This window comes from Cupressus sempervirens, chromosome 8 (genome assembly GCF_028749045.1).
Source record: "Cupressus sempervirens isolate cs-2001-9-10 chromosome 8, ASM2874904v1, whole genome shotgun sequence".
NCBI lineage: Eukaryota > Viridiplantae > Streptophyta > Pinopsida > Cupressales > Cupressaceae > Cupressus > Cupressus sempervirens.
Window position 1 is genome coordinate 281,131,395 of NC_143125.1, and position 21,362 is coordinate 281,152,756.

General features: G+C 35.3%; 1 pseudogene; it reads left to right on the plus strand.

Annotated features, from left to right (window-relative positions):
- LOC149542534 (protein CTR9 homolog) overlaps positions 1-21,362 on the plus strand; it is a 57,714-nt pseudogene that overhangs the window by 32,102 nt on the left and 4,250 nt on the right.

Here is a 21,362-nt window from a genome sequence, read left to right on the forward strand (position 1 = left end):
ATAATGACATATGTCCCTAGGGGTCTTAGGACTCCTAGGGACATAGTCAAATCATTGACATGGGTCAAAAGAGGTCATAGCATGACCTATGACCCCCTTTGACCCATTAAACGATGACATATGTCCTTAGTCGTCCTAGGACCCCTAGAGACATATTTGAATCGTTCATATGGGTCAAAGGGGGTCATGGGGTGACCTATGACCCCCTTTCACCCATTAAACGACGACATATGTCCCTAGGGGTCCTACGACCCCTTTGGACATATTCGAATGGGTAATATGGGTCAAATGGGGTCATAGGGTAACCTATGACCCTCTTTGACCCATTAAATGATGACATATGTTCCTAGGGGTCCTAGGACCCTTACGAACATATTCAAATTGTTCATATGGGTCAAAGGGGGTCATAGGGTGACCTATGACCCCCTTTGACCCATTAGACGATGACATATGTCTCTAGGTGTCCTAAGACCCCTAGGGACATATTCAAATAGGTAATATGGGTCAAAGGAAGTCATAGGTCTTAAATGATGACATATGTCCCTAGGGGTCCTCAGAGCCTAAGGGACATATTCAAATGGGTAATATGAGTCAAAGGGGGTCATAGGTCCTCTTTGACCCATTAAACGATGACATATGTCCCTAGGGGTCCTAGGACCGCTAGGGACATATTCAAATCGTTCATATGGGTCAAAGGGGGTCATAGGGTGACCTATGACCCATTAAATGATGACATATGTCCCTAGGGGTTCTAGGACCCCTAGGTACATATTCGAATGGGTAATATTGGTCAAATGGGGTCATAGCGTAACCTATGACCCTCTTTGACCCATTAGACGACATATGTCCCAAGGTGTCCTAGGACCCCTAGGGACATATTCGAATCGTTGATATGGGTCAAAGGGGGTTATAGAGTGACCTATGACCCTCTTTGACCCATTAAACGATGATCTATGTCTCTAGGAGTCCTAAGACCCCTAAGGACATATTCGAATGGGTATTATGGATCTCTTTGACCCATTAAATGATGAGATATGCCCCTAGGTGTCCTAGGACACCTAGGGACATAGTCGAATCGTTCATATGGGTCAAAGGAGGTCATAGGGTGACATATGATCCCTTTTGACCCATTAAACAATGACATATGTTTCTACGAGTCCTAGGACCCCTAAGAATATATTCAAATCGTTCATATGTGTTAAAGGGGGTCATAGGGTGACCTATGACCCCCTTTGACCCATTAAATGACGATATATGTCCCTAAGGGTCTTCGGAACCTAAGGGACATATTTGAATGGATAATATGGGTCAAATGGGGTCATAGGGTGAGCTATGACCCTTTTTGATGCATTAAATGACAACATATGTTCTTAGGTGTCCTAAGACCCCTAAAGACATATTTGAATCGTTCATATGAGTCAAAGGGGGTTATAGGGTGACCTATGACCCTCTTTGACCCATTAAATGATGATATATGTCTCTAGGGGTACTAGGACCCCTAGGGACATATTCAAATGGGTATTATGGGTCAAAGGGGGTCAGAGGGTGACCTATGACCCTCTTTGACTCACTAAATGATGACATATGTCCCTAGGGGTCCTAGGACCCCTAAGGACATAGTCAAATCGTTCATATGGGTCAAAGGAGGTCATAGGGTGACCTATGACCCCCTTTGACCCATTAAATGATGACATATGTCCCTAGGGGTCCTAGGACCCCAAGGGACATATTCAAATGGGTAATATTGGTCAAAGGGGGATATAAGGTGACCTAGATCCTCTTTGACCTATTTAACGATAACATATGTCCCTAGGGGTCCTTGGACCACTAGGGACATAGTCGAATCATTCATATGGGTTAGAGGAGGTCATAGGGTGACCTATGACTCCCTTTGACCCATTAAATGATGACATATGTCCCTAGAGGTCCTAGGACCCCTAGAGACATAGTCGAATTGTTCCTATGGGTCAAAGGGGGTCATAAGGTGACCTATGACCCCCTTTGACCCATGAAATGATGACATATGTCAGTAGGGGTCCTCAGACCCGAAGGGACATATTCGAATGGGTAATATGAGTCAAAGGGGTCATAGGGTGACCTATGACCCTCTTTGACCCATTAAATGACGATATATGTCCCTTGGGGTCCTAGGAACCCTAGGGACATATTCAAATCATTCATATGGGTCAAAGACCCATTAAACGACGACATATGTCCCTACAGGTCCTAGGACCCCTAGGGACATATTCGAATCGTTCATGTGGGTCAAAGGGGGTCATAGGTCCTCTTTGACCCATCAAACGATGATATATGTCTCTAGGGGTCCTAGGACCCCTAGGGACATAGTCGGATGGGTAATATGAGTCAAAGGGGGTCATAGGTCACCCTATGACCCTCTCTAACCTATTAAACGATGATATATGTCTCTAGGGGTCCTAGGACCCCTAGGGACATATTCTAATGGGTAATATGGGTCAAAGGGGGTCATAGGGTGACCTATGACCCTCTTTGACCCATTAAACGATGACATATGTCCCTAGGGGTCCTTAGACCCCTAGGGACATATTTGAATATGTAATATGAGTCAAAGGGGGTCATAGGGTGACCTATGACCCTCTTTGACCCATTAAACGACGACGTATGTCCCTAGTGGTCCTAAGACCCCTAGGGACATAGTCGAATCATTCATATGGGTCGAAGGAGGTCATAGGATGACCTATGACCCCCTTTGACCCATTAAATGATGACATATGTCCCTAGGGTTCCTAGTACCCCTAGGGACATAGTCGAATCATTCATATGGGTCAAAGGAGGTCATAGGTCACCCTATGACCTCCTTTGACCCATATGAACGATTCGACTGTCCCTAGGGGTCCTAGGACCCCTAGGGACAGTCGAATCGTTCATATGGGTCAAAGGAGGTCATAGGGTGACCTATGACCCCCTTTGACCCATTAAACGATGACATATGTCCCTAAGGGTCCTAGGACCCCTAGGGACATGGTTGAATTGTTTATATGGGTGAAAGGGCGTCATAGGTCACCCATTAAATGATGACATATGTCCTTAAGAGTCCTAGTACACCTAGGAATATAGTCGAATCGTTCATATGGGTCAAAGGAGGTCATAGGGTGACCTATGACCTCCTTTGACCCATTAAATGATGACATATGTCCCTAGGGGTCCTCGGACCCCAAGGGACATATTCGAATGGGTAATATGGGTCAAAGGGTTTCATAGGGTGACCTATGACCCTCTTTGACCCATTAAATGATGACATATGTCCCTAGGGGTCCTAGGACCCCTAGGGACATATTCAAATCATTCATATGGGTTAAAAGGGGGTCATAGGGTGACCTATGACCCCCTTTGACCCATTAAATGACAACATATGTCCCTAGGGGTCCTAGGACCCCTACAGACATATTTGACCCATTAAACAATGATATATGTCTCTAGGGGTCCTAGGACCCCTAGGGACATATTCGAATGGGTAATATGGGTCAAAGGGGTTCATAGGCTGACCTATGACCCTCTCCGACGCATTAAACAAGCATATATGTCATTAGGGGTCCTAGGACCCCTAGGGACATATTTGAATGGGTAATATGGGTCAAAGGGGGTCATAGGTCACCCATTAAACGACGACATGTGTCCTTAGGGGTCCTCAGACCCCTAGGGACATATTTGAATGGGTAATATGGGTCAAAAGGGGTCATAGGTTGATCCATTAAACGATGACATATGTACCTAGGGGTCCTCACACCGTTAGGGACATAGTCGAATCGTTCATATGGGTCAAAAGAGGTCATAGGGTGACCTATGACCCCCTTTGATCCATTAAATGACGACATATGTCCTTAGGGGTCCTAGTAACGCTAGGGACATATTCGAATCGTTCATATGGGTCAAAGGCCTCTTTGACACATTAAACAACGACCCTCTTTGTATTATATATTATTATATTAATATGTATAATAATATAATATATATATAACAACGTAATATTTTTATTAAATATAATATATATTATAAATATTATTATATAAATATGTATTTTATTAATATATCTATATAATAACGTAATATTTTAGTATATATAACGTAATATTTTAGGATATACTATTTATACTATTTTAGGATAATAATTATAATATAAATAAACACTAAATATTAATATTATTATATGTATAGTAATAATAATATCATTATTATAGCTATAATAATAATATATATTAATACTATATATTGTAGCGTAATATAAATAAACACTATATATTTACACTATTATATCTATATTAATAATATTAATACTATTATAGGTATAATAATAATATTGATACTATAGGTATATTAATACTATTATATATTAATATTATTGATATTTTATACTAATACTAATATACTATTAACTTAGTTATAAGTTAAAGTCGTTTGCCTCCAAATATTTTCATACTATTAATATTATTGTGGCAAAGGAGGGAAACCTTAGGAAGTTTTCCCCCTAAAAGTCCTTTTCCTATATGGGATATCCAATTTCATATCAGATATTTGATTTCTTATCGAATATTCGATTTTGCTGACATCAATTTCAAATATTTGACTGTCCCTACATACCCGACAACATTACTTTTTTACCTTTTTTTCACGAGATTTGTAAAAAATGGCATTTTGGGGCCCAACCAATCGAAAAGAATTCAAAAATATAACCTTAGGTGTTCGAATTTGTCATCTGAATGGGGAGCAGCACTTGTTGAAAGATTAAATGTAAAAGGAAGATATCCAATGAAGACATTGTGGCATATAGGGAAAAGGACAAAATGAAACACTGAAAAAAAAGGCAAGGTATGCTAAATATCAATCAAGTTGACGATGAATTAATAGAAGGTGAAATCATAGAGTCAGATAATGAAAATGTACAGTTGGGGAATAAAAATGTACCTATTGAAAATGATAATGCGAAAATTGAAAATGTAGAGATTGAAAAGTTTGAAGAAGAAATGCCACCAAGTCATAATCTAAATTGCACAATTAACCATGTCGAAGATGACAATGCACATGAACCTAATGCACAAGAACCTTACATATCTCCTAATTATAATCAACATGAAGGTTCTAAAACACCAAAATGGATATTTGAAATTGATGAAACGATTATGACTAGTTTGGAAAGAAAAAAATCAGAAAGAACCATTCGGTTATGGGCTTCAAGACTATATCAGATGTTTTTCAGCAACAAGACAGTGGTAGAGAAATGTCAGCTTTTCATGCACTTATTAAAGATGCAAAAGATGAGACCTATGCTTTCCAAATTGAAAATTCTTGTCAATAAAAAGTTGGAAAGAAATGCCATTATTGTGAAGAATCTTTTGAGTGCTCTCAATAGCGTTGGGAAAAATAGCAGAGAGAAGGATAATAGAGCTGCTCGAAGGGTTATTACAACCTCTTTGGTAAGTCATCATTTGAGAAATGGTAGATATATGAGACAAACTTGTATTGATTTGAATCTAAATCATACTACTTTGAGAAGAGCACTTAGTCGACGAGAGAAAATTGATGATCCTCTTCAAAATGAAACATGGGCATTTGGTGGGAGACTTCCACATTTTGATAAGAAGCTATCTGACGATGTAAAGGAAGAAATTATACAATTTTGGCACTCTAACTCACGAGTATCACCCAATGCTAAAGATGTCTTAAAGTTGAGAATTGGCATCAGAGACCGCACGCCACATCCTAAACACTATTTGGAGGTAAGTCAAACTATGTTGTTAAAACAATTTAGAGAGAGTCATCCAAGTGTTCATATATCACAAAGGGCTTTTGAATCTTTGAAGCCATTTTATTGTGTGCCACTCAAAATTTGAAATACATGTTGTTGCAAATATCATGTTGAGTTTTCTATGCACCATGAACTATTACGCTCCATCCATTCTACTTTGCATAGTAAAGAAATGTTGGAGGATTGTGGGGCTAGTGGGCTTCCAAAATCATCAAGAGACTTGTTAGATCAACTCTTATGTCATAGAGTTGATGGTTGTTCCTTTTATAAAAATGCTTGCTTAAATGAGAAGTGTTCAAAATGTGGTGGCTTATACAAGTTTGACACATGTTTCCATGAGGGGTGTGAACAAGATCTTGGAAAGACAATAGTGAAAAAAAGGGTCTATGAAATGGTGAAATACACATTGAAGAGTGGGAGTGAGAGCTATAGATGTGAATTGGTTGGAAAAGATATCAATTTGGCTAATTTTATTTTAGATTTCAAGGCAAATCTTTTTTACAAGTATGCAAGACATAGTCATAGGTCTCAGTGGTTGGATCAACAATTTAGAATGTGTAAGGAGACTTTTCCCATTGGCACTATTATATTAGTTGTTGATTTTGCTGAGAACTACACATTGCAACCTCAAAATGAGACACAATCTCAGTATTACAACTCTATTCAGATTGCAATTTTTGTTCACATAACATATAGACATGCCCCTGATAGTGCGGAAGATAATCGAAAGATTATTAGAGAGTATAATTTTTATATGAGTGATGATAGATCTCACTCTCATGAGTTTCTGCAACATTATTTCGAGAATTTTTTTGATTTCTCACATGAGCATGCAATTTTTATGGATAGGCATATCATTTGGTTAGATAACTATACAGGTCTATTCAAGAGTTCTCGCATGTTTTATTGGTTGTGTAGGATGCACATAGAGAGAGGGGTGCCTCATATTTGGAGTTTTTTTGAGTTTGACCATGGAAAAGGGGAACATGATGGAGCAGGGGCATGTGTGAAGAGAGCTCTAGTTAAGGAGCAACTGAAGATTTCAACAACAGAGCTTCTTGATGCTTGTAGCATTGTTGATTGGTGTAGTTTAGCATTATCACAGGGGGGGACTCTTAATTCAGTGGTATGCAGGTTCTTTTGGTTGGTTGAGGAAGGGTCCATAGGTGATAGATTAGATTGTGCTACAGTGAGAGACTCATCAAAAATGCATTCATTTCAAAGCTCTAATTCTAGTACATGGACCATTTGGACACGACAACTAGCTTTTTTTTGTCGTACTTGTTTTTAGTGTGATTGGGATCACTGTGAGTCAAGTGAGTGGGTGGACACGTGGGCTTCACATTATCTTACTCCATTGTCTATCATACCCTTTATCAAAAATGATGACATGGAAAGTTCACTTGAGCATAACCATCTATCAGATCTACTTTAGCTAATACATGTCTTTGCATTGGTTGCACCACAGGGGAATGGTGAGAAATTCGATTATTGGTTAGCACGTTGTGTAAGAGGCAAACAAAAACTTGCACAACCGATCATAGATGCTGATGGATTCACGTATCCTACTGGTTTAGTGATTGTTGCTGGAACATGGCTGCAGACATACATGCTTAGAAGGAATAGAATTCCTACATTCAAAGACTATCAGAAGCACAAAGTAATTCTCATATATTCGCATCTTATTATAGCAACAAATGTAAAGTTATTGAAGCATCAAGGAAGACCAAAAGTAAGAGAAATTTTTACTATTGCTAATGCTGATCATGAAGCCTTGTTGGAGACCCTAAAATAGAGAGAGGACCCTATTGGAATACTCGACTAGGTATATATACTTCTTATGTTATTTTCTTCATAACGATTTAATGAATTGATGATTATCTTGTTTAATACAATAAGTTACTAATTTTTGTATGATATTGGAATGTAGGTACATGATGAAGAGTTAGAGGGGGGTGGTATTGGGGAGAATTTCTAAAATTTATGATGTATTATGATGTAAAATGTGTAGTTTTTTGTATATGGTTTTTGTATTTTGGTAGGTTCTTTGTAAGGAATTATAAGAGGAATATATTGAACAAGTTCTTCCAAATCATATTTGCATGTGATACAAGGCTATAATGACAATTTTAAGAGCATTTATAACTATATGAAAGATAATTGCATGCGGATATCTTATTACAAATTTTGTTTTCTCCTTATTTGACATAAAGCTGACATTATGATTATTAAAACTATTTTTATCAAACTAATCAAATAAAAAAAATCTAGAAAGTACGGATGAACAATTAGAATACTTGATTTCATCCATTTTGCAACCAATCATAGCATTTGAAAGCATAAAGAGTCATAATATTGTATAATGTTTTGAAATACTTTCATATTGAAAAGTTGTATGAAGTACATTTGGGATAAGCCATGAAATCCATGAAAGAAGATAGCATGTAGGATAAGCAATTAAAGCCAATAAGCAAGATAGTGTGTACATAATGACATGATATGAAGTTGGATATGAAGGCTATGAGTGGATGAGTCATTAGAGGTATCAAAAATCCCATCATAAATGAGATCTTGGATTTTATGTTTCAACACTATGGAATCTTTAGTTTTATGAAATTTTCTTCCATAGAGATTAATTTAAGAATGCCCCGTGTGTATGTAAAGGTCTTAAGGGAGATTAATTTAAGAATGCAATATTCTCCTCTAACCTTTTCTCAAGTTTAGAATTGATTTCTATCATGTGCTTAGAGAGATGAAGGTAAGAAAGATTATTTGTCTCTTCTAGCTCTTTGTATTGAACATATAGAAAGAGAGATGACAAGTGAACAAATTTAAGTGTAGTCAATAGATCAAGGAAACCATTTAGTGAAAGAAATTCTTAGTATGCATATCATAGACCATGAAGTTAGAAAATACCAATAGCTCTAAGACCAAAGAGCCATGTTAAGCATGTTCAAGCACTAGAGACATAGAAAATCAAAGTCAATTTATGAAACTCCCCTTAGCAAAAAATGCAAACAAATATTTGCATTTGACATTTTGACTTGGTTGAAAAAGTTTGACAATAATTGATAATATTGCAAGCTTGATGTTCAAAAGCAATTTTTTTTCCAAGAAAGATAGTGACACATGGAGTAGTCTTCAAACAATCATCCATCATTTGCGGCCACCTTGTACCGAGGAGTCTCCAAGGTGCTCTAAGTGCATTTGGAGGTCAGCCTTTCAAGGGTAATAACTCAGAGCTCGTGAGGGCTATCGATGAACTGTCAAATGCTACAGGATGATGATCCTGAGGCCTAAAATAACCTATCTCATTTTTGAGAGATCACATTCCATTTGGATTCAGCACAACGATCTTGCTCGATGCCAAAACTTGTAGTGTGCCTCAGTTCATAGGTGCTCCACAGCGTAACTTTGAAACCACTGATCTTGGCATCAAATCATTAGTGCCATTAGCTCCGGATGGGTAGGTGAACCCTAGTCACACCCTTGTTCTGGCCACAAAGACCATCCATCATTTGCATCCACCCTATACCAAGGAGTATTCAAGGTGCTCTAAGTGCATTTTGAGGTCGATCCTTCGAGGGCCATAACTCAGAGCTCGTGAGGGCTATCGATGAACTGTTAGAGGAGACAAGTTCATAAGGATGGAGTGGCTTAGTGTTTTTGCTAAAATAAGTTAGTGGGAAGGCTTTATTAGAGGGTCTTGGCAAAACTAGTGGGGCGTTTTCCCACTCTCTAATTTTAGAGACACGTAGGTTTTGGAGGGAGATTAGGGGAGCTCTACTACAACTATCCTTACCCTAGCTTGGACCAAGGTTAGTATCTCAAACTTGCTTCTTTTCCATTTCTTTCTTTTAGCATGGTTAAGCAAATATGCAAGTGTGGAGTTTATCAATGGAGTATGCATTGCATTGCATTGTGGAGTAGCATTCATGTGAGTGCTTCAATGGTGTTCATTCCATGCAGATTAGTGTGACACCATTGTGCATCTTGTTGTATTATGTGGAGTATTGTGAGTATGAGGTTTGGATTTTGTCTATTTCCTTGTTTTATTATGGGTGTTGATATTGTGTTGTGAAAATGTGATGTGCTCTTGAAAATTTCTTGTTTTATTTCTACTTGGTTTTGTTTTCTTGTTTTGTGCTTGAGTATTGTTATGGGCGTGGGACTTACACACACCCTTGTGGGAAGGGAAGAGAAGTCCAAGGTGAAGGGCTTAAGTTGGGTTCAAAAAATGTATTGAGAACCTTGGAGTATGGGCTCCATTGTATGCCATAACATTTCATATCTTGCTGGGGGTGATAAGGAAAGTATGGTGTAGAAAGGAAGTTTGAGGAGTTACAGCTGATGGTAGTGGGTTTGGAGGAGGAAATGTGGAGGCCCCAAGAGGGCATTAAATGGTTCATTTATGATAGCCCTAAGAGGGCATGAAATTTGGTGAATTATGATAGCCCTGAGAGGGCATGAAAATTGTTTATTGCAAATATGGTTTGGTATGGCAAGTCTCCATTTTAGAACACACCTTCACCCTATGTTTATGGATCCATCTGTGAAGCCATTGTGAAATAGTCTTGGGGGGAAATTGTTCAAGTTTGAAATGTAATGTTTATGCATTGAAAGATTGTATGTGTATCCCATTTTGAGCCTTGTTCCCTAGTGCGGGGGTGGTCTCTTTGATGCCTATGGTTGGGTGGAAAGCACCCATGGTCCTTGTTATTTTTTTGTGTTGCATATGCAAATTTGTGTCCAAGGGAGCAATGGAAATGGCTTGGAATGATCATCTTACAGATTGATGTTGGATGAGAAAACTTGACATTGTGTCCTCATTTGTGAAGGAGGATTCACCAGCTTGTTCATGTTCTCAATGATCATGTTGGACAATGTTCATGCTACTCATTGTCCATATCTTTCAATGTCCATGTTCCTTATGATTTTGAAAAGTACCTTATGTTGCCCCATTGTGATGGAAGGAGATTGTATCATTGTTACCTAATGTACATGTAGAAGAAATAATTGATAAGGTTGTATATGCATGTTTCATTTGGAGTTTATATTGTTATGAAAGCATTGGTATGAGTCATAGATTTTCTTTGACATCATTGTTATCATTTGAAAATGTGAAAGAAAGTTTTCTCCTTGTGGTGTTGTAAATGACTAGTTGATAATAACAATCCATAGATGTTATGTGATACCATTGATTGTATAAATTTAAAACTTAGTAGATTGCTTACAATCTTGTTGTGCACTCAATAATTTGGAAGGAAATTTTTATGTTCATATCACATGCATGGATAAAATTGATTTTAATTACCAAGCTTAATGCAATTCTAAGCAATAAAATCATCAAATTAATTTTATGATGTAACAAAATGAAGTTTTTTGTAAGAGAAGACATAATAAAATCTATGAGATACATTGTTGTAGGCATGCATTTTCCTCTCTAGAAAATGTATGGTAAAGGAAAATAAATCCCTTCCTTAATACAGAGCAATAAAATATTGAAGAATATTCCCAAATTCTAGACTGCTATCCAATAAAAATAAAAATAATAATAGCATATAGAGATTAATGAGTGTCCTAGACTAATATATTTTCTAAGTGACAGAATGGTACACATTACAATCTTGTGACCTCTAAGTCACATCCAACACTCAAATAATAAATTAGTAATTAAATAAATAAAGGTATATTAGTGTGCATGTTAGAGAATATGACAAATTTAAATATTTAACTCAAAAATAAAATAAAAGCCAAGATTGATTGGATGTACATATAATAGGGTTTTAATATGAAGTAAGTTGTCGGGATGATGGGATTGGAGAATCAAGGATAAGGATGGATGGTGGATTAAAATAATAACTCAAATCTAGTTTTATCTAGTCAATTAAGCACATTGATACATTGATACATATATGTCAGAACGACAAGGTATGTTATATACAAACCTTATTTATACGCTTGCACCTAATCCTTGCATAAACAATTCATCTAACAAATTTAAATTGACACACTCAATACAATGGTGTAGTAGGATGTGTTTAAATATAGATCATGAATTATTATTGAGTTAAGTACTTTGAATTGGCCCTTAGACTTACTAAGATTTCCTCATTTTTATGTGCTTACTAATTCATACTATGAAACTACTTTGAATCTTAACATGCTTTGATGATAATAATATTGATAGTGAGAAAGTGAGCTTATGGTGAATAGTTAGATGTAATTTAATGTAAAAAGTAAATGTAATAGTATAGTAATTATAGTAATTAAAATAGTAAATTTAAAAGCATGGCAATGTAGCTAGATTAGTTAGTAGTTGATGAGCTAGATAGTTAGTAATTGTCTTTTGTTAGAGTGAGTTTAATTTATGTATTGAAATAGTAATTTTTGTGTTTAGAAAACTATAGTGAGTGCTAGTTTGGTGAGGAAGCAATGTTGATAGATAATGAGGATATAGTAATATAGTAATATTCACATTAATATATATTGTAATGATTAATGAATGTGTGTACATTGGTAATGAGGATAATAAGTAATTCTGATCCCCTTCCCTTACATGCTAGAATCACGACCTAGTCCATATGATACAACTGACAGAACCTAATAGAATATTAGTATTAGAGGCTTGTTAGGATATGAATTACCTCACTAATTTATGAGTGTTGTATCTTGAACTTGCTCGTTTGACTCGTGACGCTAACTTGAACTAGACTGTCATCTAATCTATTTGAAAACCACCTGTGACTAAAATGTTAACACCTTCACACTATTCACATGAGTCTTGAACTCCTATTCAATGATAACCTTGTTTTACAATATTTAATTTATTATGTGACTTCATAAGCTACAAAAAAAATAATTTTTTTTGTGTTTTTACTAGTAAAATTTAGGGCATGACACATGATACACGATACTTTGAACAATACTAGATACTAAATTAATATGTATATCATTGTGCACGTAAATGACAAAAATATATATCAAAATACATGTATCCATAGACAAAATTTTACACAAATATATATCAAAGATCATCTATCCATAGACAAAGTACTCAAATATATATATATATATATATATATATATATATATATATATATATATATATATATATCAAAATACATAGATCCATATACAAAATGTGGCTGATCCTGCCATCAGAATGTGTATAATATCAATGTTTCTATATACAATATGGCATATGCCATCTCAAAATGTCTCATGATGCATCCTACAAAAACTATACTATCCTAGGGTGCTGGTGGATGATCAAAATGTAGCCTCTTCATTGCACTAGGTGGATCGGATGCCTCCTACATAAACAAAAAAGGAAAACCCAAAGTTAGATTACTAAATTTATATGATTCTACATATCTAACATTGAATTACTCAAATGCATAATGGTATTTTCCATATTGGAGATTAATACTATCAAAATTTCATAATAAATACCTCTCTCGTCGACCTCCTGCACCGGTCAGGAGTCCTCTCGTATGCCCTCAACAATGCTGGTACCTCTATGATTGTGGGCTGTATATGTTCAAATACCTTTGTCAGATGAATCTACAATTTAAACTATAACATTATAATTCATAGCATGCTAAATTTATAACATATTTAATCATGAATTCAAACTACAACTTACTATTGTAGGCTCCTCCTCAGGAGTGAGTGGCTGCATCATCAAATCTACATAACTATCCCGTCGAACCTCATGTGCACTAGGAGTCTCCTATGAGATACAAAATAGTAGTTGTTAATATCACAGAGATCAGTTTTGAATTTATTTATGAAGATAAGTGATGCAAGAGCATCCCATGCTCATCAGGGGAACATTGAAGATCCAAGGCATTATAGAGGTCATGGAACATCTCTTGAAGTCAATTGCACCAATTATGGCTCATGGAAGCATACAAAGTTATAATGTTGGACTCATATGTGGAAGAAAGTTGTAATTGGGCATGAGATAGGATTTTAGAATTTCATATGGTAGATGAGTCATTTGATAGGTTCATGTAGGTTGGCATGATCATATCTTGTCATTAGACAAGTAAAAACGTTCTAGAATAGAGTTTTGGGGTTTGAACAAGTAGGCCCTAGTTTTTAAGCCATTTTAAGGAGGGTTTTGAAGTTTGGGTGTTTAGGAGTGTGACCAAGACCTATAATCTTGAAAATCCTTAGTGTTCTGGTCCCTTTGTTGAAGCCTTGGTGTGTCTAATTCCTCCTTGTGTGTCCTGGAGTTGAAAGGTACATAAGTGGTGTCTAGATATTTCTTGGTGAGGAAAGAAAGAGAATCAGTGAGTTGGCCCTTGGGAAGGTAGAAAACTTGTTGTGAAAATGCCTCCTAAAAATCAAATGGCTAGAGAACTTGAAGAATTGAGAGAAGAGTTGGCAAAAGAGAAAAGAGAGAGGAGAGAACTTGAAGCATCTAGAGTGAGGGAAGAAAGACAGATGAGAAGAGAGAGGCTGAAGCTTATTGCAAGGATAGAATCCTTAGAAAAGGAAAGGCAAGAACCTAGAGGAGAAGAGGTTAGAGGAAGAAATCATGGAGAGAACCATGAAGAAGAAGAGTTTGGTAATGCAAGGCAAGAGCATGAGACAATAGATGATCCTGAAGAAAGGAGATTTATGAGAATCATTAAGGCAGTACAAGGTAATGGTGGGAAGAACCATATTGATTTTCCAATATACCAGGTTAAAATGGATAGTGAAGAAGTGCTAGGGTGGATAGAGGCCCTTGAGAACTACTTTGATCTTGAAGACATAGAGGTAGATAAGAAGGTAAAAGTAGAAACAACAAGAATGAGAGGAACATCACTCACTTGGTGGACTGGTGTTTAGAATGAGAGAGAGGAAAGGTGGTGCAGGGCACCTAACCTATGTGGTAGGGGGGAACAAGTATCTCTATTGCCGGACACCTTGCCACTCCATGAAAGCAAGGATTCAAGTAGATTAGGAAGTTGGAATAAAGGTTTGGTCCATATTTTACAAGTTGGTCTATGTTTTGTAATAAAGGCACATGTAAGGCCCACAAGCATTTTGGTGTGGTTATAAACCGAGTGACTCCATGGGACCAAAAGGCCTTAGAATAGGGTATTTAGAGTCTAAACAGTATTAGAAAAAAGTGGTTGTTTGTTTGTTTTATGGTTGGGAACACCTATATGGTTGTTCCAACGATCATGTAGACCTTTATATATGTCAGATGTGATCTCAGTTGAAAGGGGGGGATCAGAGTGTACGGTGGTTTGGAGAAAAAACAATAAAAACTTTAATTTTCTAGAAATTTACTTAGTTGCATTTAATAAATCCATATGACCAATTTTGAGTCAATGGAATAGTTTAGAAAGTTAGGGAATGCATAAAAACTATAGTTTCAAATTTGAATTTCAAATTCAAACGGTCATATTAGTTTTGGAGGGAAAGTAGTAATTTGGTATTTGTTTTATTAAATAAACCTTTGTAACCAACTTGGTCGGTTGGACAGGTGCATATAAGCCTATTTAAGTTGTAACGAACATATGCAAGACATGAATCATTATTGGTATGAAAAAATCATAGAAATTGTATAGAACAACAATCATACTTTCCTCTGCATCAATTAAAAAAATAAAAAATAAATGATACTTATACATACAATGGGGCTCTCTGTGCGAATGAAAATCCCTGATGATCTAGGACGCCGAATCTGTATAGGCTCATCTCTAGTAGCCACACCTATATACAATAAATAATGTAATTAAATGAGATTACCACAAACATTTTACAAGAATGCATCAATATTTAATCAATTAGAAAACATCTAATTACCTTTCCTTTGTCAATGCATGCTGGCTCACCCCTCGCACTTTGTCCCCCCGAGGCAGGTGGTATTTGCAAGAGAAAAGAAAGATTAGCAACCATATATGCTACAATATCAAATAGAAAAAATAAATGTGAACACAACATAGTGTACCGTAGATTTCTCAAGGCCAAATGAAATGGCTGAGAGTGTAGCATCATCTATCTGTCTGAGCTCCTCCTCGATCATCAACTAAACATGAATGAAGATCACATACATGTAAAAGTCAGTATGTCTTAAAAATTAAAATTACTCTATTATAAAAATTAACTTTAAATAACATATGTCATGACAAAAAAATGTATACATGTACCGACACCGAAGGAGTCCATGCCTCTGCATTCCCCTTCTCTCTCGCATCAGGGTCTGTAGCCTCTGCACGTGCGTCTGGTGTATCCTCGTCTAATACAAAATGATACTTAGGAAGATCACCTATGAGACCCAGGAAAATATTCTTGCATGTAATGCAAGTGTGAGGCACACAAACGTGTGATGAGCTAGCCGATGATGAACTGGCACCAACATCATCAATACGAGGAGGCAGGTTTGACCTAGCCTGAGATATCATTAGGCTACTCAGCCTATGAATGGCTCTGATGGTCTGAGAGCTAGCCTCTACCATAATATCTGGATGCTACACTCGAGGACGGGGGGAGATATTAGGGGGGGACAAAAGTGCCAAGTTTCTTCCGTTGGGAAGAGGGTCTATCGTGAGGAGCTCCTAGTCCTAAGCCCATGTTGAGCTTCATGCTCCAATAGTTCACTTTATGTTTCAACACAAATTTTGCATATAATTTTCTAAGGAAATAAAATGGTATGTCTAAATTTCCATGTGGAGGGATATCAAAGACCATCCACCAACGGTCCCAAAAATTTGCACGTATGGCGTCATTTGTGCACCATTTAATCGATAGTTTGGTTTTTTTTGGGTCAACTGGTATACCCATTTTTGGGTTAGCAAAAAGGCTTGCCAAATCGTCTTTGGTTATGTTGAGGGCTGCAACCTCATCATAATCCAAACCATCATCAAACATCTGGTGCATTTCATCGCGCCAACAAAGAGCAACATTTTGTTGGTTTGTAAGGGTTTCAATGTTATCCACTATGGTGTTTAACGTGGATAACATAGGAGCTAGTGCAGGTACATTATTGCATGTTCTATGCAAACCTCTCAACTTAGTGAGAGTTTCATTTATCAAATGCTCGATTTGAGGAGGGTTTTGAGGAGGTAGAGGATCATTTGGTGGACAGTTTTGTGGGGATACTGGATCGTTTGGTGGTGGGTTGCGAGGAATATTATTCCCTGCCTCAGTGTCATCATTTTGATTAGCCATTCCTATTGAATTGAAAAACGTAATATTTATTAAAAAAATATCTAAATTTTAACCATTTTTGTCAAAAAAACCATAGATTCAACTAAAATAAACAAAATCATCTTAAAATCTATTAAATTTAGGTTAAAAATGAGTTGGGGGGGGGGGGGGGGGGGGGGACATACCTAATATCTGATATCCGATTTGCTATCTGATATCTGATCTGATTGGCCCAAATTCGTGTAAAAAAAGGGCCGCGGGTCTGTGATTTTGTGTTTAATCCAATGCACAGGTATCGGATATCCGATATGACAATATATATAATATAACATATATATTACATTTTATATATTTGTATATTATATTTTATATTTATTATATTAATTTAATATATATTATAATATATGAAATATTATATTATATTATTATAATATAATATGTTATTATAATATTATTATTATAGTATAATATTATACGATCATAATATAATAATAATAATATTATTATATTATAGTATAATAATTATTATAATAATAATATTATTATAATATAATAGTATGATATATTATTTAATAATATTATTATTATTTTATATCAATATTAATAATATTAAATAATATATCATACTATTATATTATTTTAATTATTAGTTGGATATTGGATTTAAAATTGGATATTCGATACGATATCAGATATCCTATAAGGCTCGGCTTAACCTTCCAGGTTTGGTTCCTAGATAGGTAAAAAAAAGTCAGAGCGGATTTTGAAGTGCTTTTAGGTGTCTTCAAACTCTTTTTTTTTCACATCGCCACTTTTTGGCACACCATGATCCTGCACATACCCTGTTTACATTGACATATCATGCCTACCAATTAACAAGAAAGTCATAATGTTGAAATTTAATGCGTGGAGTCATCATGCATCAAATAGAGAGATTTTTTTTAGTTTTTATTAATTTTTGTAAAATATACTTTTTGGAACTTCCATTTCATATTGTATATTCCCTATGATGATTTCCATACCATAAGCCCTACCTGCATTATCATGTCAAGAATAAAAAATATGTAAATTATTATATATTGTATTACATAAATTTGAAAATATTCTAAGTTATAATATGATATGTTTTCAAATTTAATTAAATAAGTTTTTGAGGACATCATGAATGAAATATTATCATAGTAATGTTTAATCTTAAGGAGAAATAAAATATTTAATGAATCCTAAAATCTCGTCGAAGATTATGAATATGGAGCCCTGTCTGAAAAAAGGGTTCCTATAAGAGAAAATTCATTGAGCCAATTAGAAGTGAATAAAATTAATTATATCAAATTTAAAATTAAGAAATATTTATTAAAACTTTAGTAATGATGAAACCCCAAAATATAAAATATATTTGTATACAATAGCATGGATTGTTAATATTAATAATTTTTATAAATGATATGTTTCTATTAATGTGGGTACTCCCTCCTAAAATATTGGCTTGTTTCATCAAATTCGTGTTTAAGATGTGAAATTTATTAGCCAACCATTGCTCAGATAAATGATTTTGATCATTTGATAATTTAAAAACGAAGCATGTTAACTTTAGAATTTTTTTTAAAATTAGAAAAGAAAAAATAAGAAATAGTAATTGGTGGAAATAAAAAGTTTTAAAAATGAGTTAAGATAAACTCATTACAATAGTATGTAGCCTTTCGACAAATTCTAAAAAAGGGACAATTCAACTGAAAGATATCCATATGAATACAAAAATAAAAGTACACATTAAGACAGAAATAAAAGTACACATTAAGAAAGGGCAATTGTATATTCAAATAAATGATTTTGTAAGTACAAAATTAAACATAATATAATATTAAAAATATTATTTTATTAGATCAAGTATGTAGAAAAATAATGTTAGATCAATCAAAAGAATAATGTAGGGACACATCTAAAACACATTTAAAAACAAAATCATACAAATGATTATTTTAAAATAATTTTTATTCTTTGAGATAACCTAACTTTATGAAACAATAATTAAAAAAAAAAATTAATGACATTGATAAGTAGGAGATAATTTCCACAGCAAGTCAAATTGTGATGTGAATATCAGGATTTAACTGTGTGATATTGAGTCAAACTCGATGACCCATGTTTCATGAGCAGTGATTCAACATGAATCCATCTCTCATGAGAATAAATCAAACATTTAGCACTCATTGGATCTAGGTGATGCTCACAGGGTTGAAGCACTGAGACTTCTCGGGAGGTCACCCATCCTAGTACTACTCCATCCTGAGCGCGCTTAACTACAGAGTTTCCTCCATAGTTTTGCAACCCCATTTGCAAAACCTTCACCAAGTGTTGTGCCTTATGAACCATTCATTAGAAAGCCCCTTAAGCTCATCAATTGATAAGTAGGAGATAATTTCCATAGCAAGTCAAATTTTGATGTGAATATCAGGATTTAACTGATGTGAATATCACATAGTTAAATCTTGATATTCACATCACAAATTAATGACACCATAACTGTGAGGCCTCGCCCTGACCCATCATAGCATAGTTGATACCTTATCATTTTGATACTCATGACTCGATATGTGGGGACTCTATTTGATGCACTGAACATTATTATGCTATTTTATGATGTGTGATGCTTTACTTTTAGATATTTTATTTTGTCATTTAATGCTTTATGAACATGTATAATGATGAAGTAAATGAATACAGAACTAACACGTTGATTATGTAATTTTTGATGGTCAAAATATGAGTAGAATGAGATAAACAACTGATTATTAGAAAGTTGGATGTTTTAAATTTATATGATTTTCCTAATATGTAATTTACATATATGCATGTGATTTCTTGAACTACTGATGTGTGTAATGAGTGTGCAAGATATTTAGCCAGGAAACCTAATGGAAAGATGGAACTAAACCCCTTGCTAATTTGTGCTAATTTGAATTATTTTTTTAAAGGTTGTTAGATGGTTTTACCATTTTCTCCTAGCTTTTTATTGGTTTCTATTAAGTCTTTAAGGCCTAAAAACATTAAATTTAAGTACCCTAGGGGTAAGGGTATGGATTAGGAGTAGTTTCGACCCCCCTAGCCTCTTTGGTTGACTTTTAGGGTCACTCAAAAACCCTACTTTTAGTTGATTGCGAAAATTGATTGTCTCCTTCATGAGTTGGTGACTTAAACCTCACCTTGAGGTTTACCTAATGTCTAGTTGAGTTAGGATCATATTTAGATGCACTTTTGGAGAAGTTTTGGTTGTTACCCAATCTTTAGTTTTAGAAAGAAATTTTTCAAGATTGACGGTAAGGAAGGAAAAGCTCTTCTCAACTTGTTCATTTTAACATAACCTTATTGTGAAGGTAGGAGTTCTTCACTCTTTTGTTCATGTCCTTCATATTGTTCATCCTTTGATTCATGCATAAGGCATTGTGTTGTTCGTTGTATTGCTTGTATGTGTGTTGAGTTTTCTTGGGAGGGATCTAAACTTGTTCTTGGATGTATTTCTTATGCTTTTCTTTGAATTTTGAGGGAATTTTATGAGAATTTTTTGGCATTACTCACCCTTGGATAGGGAAGAAGTGGCCATGTATGAGGGAAGGGCCTTAGTTGGACCTCAATAGTGTAGAGTCTCTTCTCACGATGAGAAGAGGGAAAGAGGGTAGGGTGTTATGGGCCCCTACTTGTCATTACATGCCACGTTTTGAAAATTTTAATTCTTGAAGAAGAGAAGAAATGAGAATCCCTATTGTATTGGCCTTGAAAGGGCACTTGTGGAAGAACTGAAGTTCTTGAGTTTTTTGCATTGAAAGGGCTATGTTATGGTATGGTGATTGACGTCTCCTATTGAGAAAATTGACCTCCCCCCTAGTCTGGTTCAATGTTTGAACCTATTGTGTCATGCCTGACCTTAATTCTTCCTGTTTCTCTTCGTTGCTTCAGTTGTTGCTGTGTTTCAAAGTTCATTTTTATGACACTATCAAACATTATTTATCTATTGGTTAATTTAGTTAGCTGAAATGTGGTCTGTGCTAATACAGTTATAGTGATCATTATCTGTTTATGTTAGTTTATTGTTTTGAGGATTCAAATTGTTTTGATATGTCTAAGTACGTTGATTCCTAGTTCATGTTTGAACTCAGATCTAATACTAAAGTTTGAGTTAGATGGTAGTGAATTTAATTTGATGATTAATTGCTTGACTTAAGCATTGAAATAATATGTATTCAGCATAGTACTTCTAATTCGAATAATGTTAAGAATTAATTTTATTCTTTTAAGATGAGCTTAGATGTTTTATTGAGTTTTGGAAATAAATCACACTTAATGAGCATATGTAATATTCATTCAGGTGTTATTGGGAATTTCTCCTCTATAATGATGTTTTTATAACTTTTGAGAAATTCAGTTCACT